Below are 4,167 nucleotides of genomic sequence, written 5' to 3'. Positions count from 1 at the left end.
TTAGTTTCTTTTCCTCTGCTGACTAATATGCTTAAATTCAGCGGGTCGCCACGTCTGATCTGAGCTTGCAAGGCCAAAGCTCGGCTGCGCCGCGCGCAGGGGCGCGCGCGACGATGGCTGCCGTGTCTCCCCCACCCGCTATGCCGCCCGCCCCCCCTCCTCTTCACACTCCTGGAGGGAGGCAGAGAGAGAGAGCGCATGTATGCACGAGCGAGTGACGAGGAGACGGAGAGCCCCATCCCGGAGACGAGAACCAAAAAGGGAGCGTGGCAGAGACGGCCCCGCACGGGAGGACCGGCCAGGCGGTGGCGTGCGCGATGGCCTCGGCGGGGGGAGAGAGAGGAATGACAGCACCCCTCGGTGCACCCCGAGACGGCGACAGAAGAGGAGGGGGCAGGCGAAGGGAGGATGGGGTCAGAACAACCATCCCCGGCGCTCTCGCCACGCGCGCACGCTCGGAAGCATGGCACGGTACCGCCGCGATTCCCACCCGCAGACAGCCGCCTGTGCGGGGGGACGCTGGGGGCGAGGCTGTGCCTCGCCTCCCCTTCTCGCCCTCCTCTCTCTTCCTCTCTTGGCCCTCAGCACCACATTTCGACGCCGTCTCTCACTCTCCCTAGGCTGCCGCGCCACCGCATCCACGGCACGGTCCTGGCGAGGACGAGCTCCACCCCAGCGGCTTGCTCCGGGAGCGGGGAGCAACGGAGTGCTCCCCGAGTCTGCATTTAGGGCGGACAAAGGCCCTGTGCGGCAGCGACGACGACGACTGCGACGACGACGACTGCGATGACGACAACGCCCGCCGGGCCGCAGTGAAGGGATCGAGGCCGCCTAGGGAAACGCTTCCCTCGCCGAACCCCTGACCGCCTTCCCTCCTGGCACTGGCGGGACGCCGCTGCTGCCGCCACCACCGCCGCCGCCACCACCGCCGCCCGCTGCGGGCAACGGGCCTGAGAGGCGACCCCAGCCATGCCGCCGGAGTGGCCCCTGGATGGCGACTGATCGTCAAGCGACGCTCAGACAGGCGTAGCCCTGGGAGGAACCCGGGGCTGCACGTGCCGTCAAATGGTCGATGGTCAATGTGTCCTGCAATTCACATTAATTCTCACAGCTAGCTGCGTCCTTCATCGACGCACGAGCCGAGTGATCCACCGCTAAGAGTTGTCTGCCTTTCGGGCACCGCTCACGCCAAGCTGCCCCTTTTTTTGTTACTCTGGCGCCGAGGACGCGGGGGCGCGCGCCTGGCTTTGACCGTACGAGCACACAAAAACAGAAGGGGGAATAAAAACCAACTAGAGCAACCCATGCTCCGAAGGCCGGACAAGAGGTGGGGGAGCCCGTGCTCCTGACCGCCTCCCCCGCGAGGGGAGACGCCGACCTCACAAACGCCATCCTTCAGAGGCAGACCAGGCACCCGGGCACGGCCCGGCCCGGCCCCTGCGCGGAGGGCCACGCGGCGTGCGCTGGAATGCGGGTGGGCACGGCAGCCCGCCCGCATCTCACTTTCACGGGACGACACGCACAAAACACACGGCACGCGGCTGGGGGAACGCGGCCGTCAGCCCCCACACACGGCGGCTCTCGCGGAGTGCCGCTGCGCCGCTGTGCGGCTGGCTTTTCTCTTTCCCCACTGCACGGCCTTCCCCGTGCTCGAGACGGCACGCGACAACGACCGGCCCCCACTGGCGCGCCTCCCGCGAAACCGCTCCCCTGCCGGGCGGATGAGTGCCCGGCGGACGCGCTCTGCCACCGGCCCCAGAGGCTGGGGCCACCGAGAGCCGAGCCAGCATCGCCAGTGCCCAAGGCCTGCCAGATGGCAGACCCCGTTGCCACCACTGGGGCCGCACTCCCAGGACCGCCACTGCTGCGTCGCACCGCCGGGGCCCCTTGCCTTGGGCACGCGCCTGGCGGAAGGCAGCACGGCGCTGAGCCAGGGGGCAACGCCCGCTCTCCTCGTTTGCACGCGGACACCAGGCGGGGAGAAGCGCCCCCGTGGCCGCCCCCGCACGCCTTCCTGCAGCCCACATGCAGCTGGGAAGGGCAATGGAGGACGCGACAAGCAGGGCCCGGGACGGGACTGCTGCTGGGTGACGGCGGGTGCCTTCTGGCTGACTGTCCCCGCAGAGAGGGACGCCTGTTGAGCGGCGCTGCCACCGCTCGGCACGGGGTCGCCTGTGCTTGTGGGCCTCCGCCGCTGGAGGGCCCACCGAGCACTCGCCCCCCACAAGTGGGCAGGCGGTCGAGCCAGGGGATGGCCAGCGGACGATGGCGCTGCCGGTGCGTGTTTGAGGAGACAAGGCCGTCGAGGGGAGGAGAGGCACCGGACGCGCTGGACGCGGCGCCGCACGCGCCAGAGACCACGGCGGCGGTCCGAGGAGAGAGAGAGTGGGCGGGCCCCGGCAGCCATGACCCCGCGGCCGAGGAAGGGCAGAGAGTGCGCGCTCTCTGCCAGCACCGCCCGTTACGATGAGGCGAGCGGGTCGGCCCCTGCAGCCGACCGTGTGCCGCAGCCTCTCCGTCAAGGCCGGGCCGCGGAGGGTGGGGGCACGGAGCCCCTCCTTGGTGCAGTGTGGTTGACCCCTGCGGCGCGCGGTGGGACAACGATGGAGGAGCGCGGCCGGTGGCGATCGGACAACCAGCGCAGGGGACCAGTGGGAGTAGCTGCTCCCCACCCTTCAGTGGCACCCCGCTTGGCCATCGCCTGGCACACCTGCCACCGCTGCCGCCGGCACGGCCGCCGGCACGGCGGGCCGCGCCGAGCCGCCCGAGTCTTTAAACCACTGCCCTGCCCCACCGGCCCCTTTCAGCAAACCCGCAGCGTTTGACAATGACGGGGGAAAAAAACTGGGGGGACCACCAAGGCACGGAGTGCTAGGTACCTGGCCCTGGGGCAAGGGAAACGACCTGCATGGCCCTGCTGGGGTGCCTCCCCCACTGCCGCCCTCAGGAGAGCGTCCACCGGCGGGGGCGTGCCCGACACCTGCCGCCACCATCGCCACGTGCTTCTCGGGGCCCGGGGTTTCCCTCAGTAGGAGCCGCCTCCTCCGAGCCCTGAAGGCGCCCCCGCCACCCGGCTCCCTCGCCCTTTCCACCTCGGTCGCCGAGGGGTGAAACAGCGATGGAAGGGACGGGCACGCCTCCGGGAGGGGCCGTGCCAAGCACCCCTCCCTCCCGGCACCCAGGTGGCTTTCTCGCGGGCAGGCGAAGGAGAGCCGATCTCGGGAGAACTCGGGCTGCGCCAGGGCGCCCGCAGGCGGCTCACTGGCAACTGGTGTTCGGTGGTGCCGGCCACAGCGGCACGAGGCTCGGTGGGGGGGGTGGTGTGGGGGGCGGTTGGGCAAGCCGTCACGACGGCGGTGAGCATGCCATGCTTCTAGGCCCGGCTGCAACGCGTGGTGTAGCGCGGGGAGAGCCTCGCCCGGGCTCACGTTGGCGGGTGCGCATGGCGTGTGCGCATGACACGCTTCGCCGCACCGAGCGGCTTTTCCCTGCTCTCCCAATTCCGACCCCCCGTGCCCCAAGGTGCCGTGTGCCTCCAGTCTCTCTCTCTGGGGCTGCGACGTGCGGCCCCCGGTGCCGACCAGGGCCGCCGGCTGGGGGCCGAGCATGCAAACGAAGCAGGCATGCGAGTGACGCCCATGCGACGGACGGCCCGACACGACGCGGCAGGCGCCAAGCCCCACCGGTAATGATCCTTCCGCAGGTTCACCTACGGAAAAATTGTTACGAATTTTACTTCCTCTAGATAGTCAAGTTCAACCGTCTTCTTGACACTCCTGCAAGGCCGTGGCCACATTGCCGGGGCCGATCCAAGGACCTCACTAAACCATCCAATCGGTAATAGCAACGGGCAGTGTGTACAAAGGGCAGGGACTTAATCAACGCGAGCTTATGACCCGCACTTACTGGGAATTCCTCGTTCACGAGGAAGAATTGCAATCCCCGATCCCCATCACCAATGGGGTTCAACAGGATACCCGCGCCTGCCGGCAGAGGGTAGGCACAAGCTGAGCCAGCCAGTGTAGCGCACGTGCGGCCCCAGACATCTAAGGGCATCACAGACCTGTTATTGCTCAATCTCAAGTGGCTGAACGCCGCTTATCCCCCTAAGAAGTTGGATGCCAACCACTCCGGGGTCGCGTAACTAGTTAGCATGCCAGAGTCTCG

The 4,167-nt window shown here is 68.4% G+C and overlaps 1 non-coding gene and 1 pseudogene across 1 annotated transcript; both read right to left on the bottom strand.

The window, feature by feature from the left end:
* The window catches only part of LOC129124142 (28S ribosomal RNA), an 8,514-nt pseudogene extending 8,446 nt beyond the window's left edge, over positions 1-68 (bottom strand).
* Positions 69-1,010: 942 nt separating this feature from the next.
* LOC143694727 (5.8S ribosomal RNA) lies at positions 1,011-1,163 on the bottom strand. The gene has a single exon (XR_013183378.1). It is a non-coding gene; the product is annotated as a 5.8S ribosomal RNA (ribosomal RNA).
* Between the last annotated feature and the right edge of the window lie 3,004 nt (positions 1,164-4,167).

This window comes from Agelaius phoeniceus, chromosome 8 (assembly GCF_051311805.1).
Source record: "Agelaius phoeniceus isolate bAgePho1 chromosome 8, bAgePho1.hap1, whole genome shotgun sequence".
Classification (NCBI taxonomy): Eukaryota; Metazoa; Chordata; class Aves; order Passeriformes; family Icteridae; genus Agelaius; species Agelaius phoeniceus.
The sequence above is the reverse complement of the archived record's forward strand: the minus strand, read 5'-3'. Positions and strand labels throughout refer to the sequence as shown.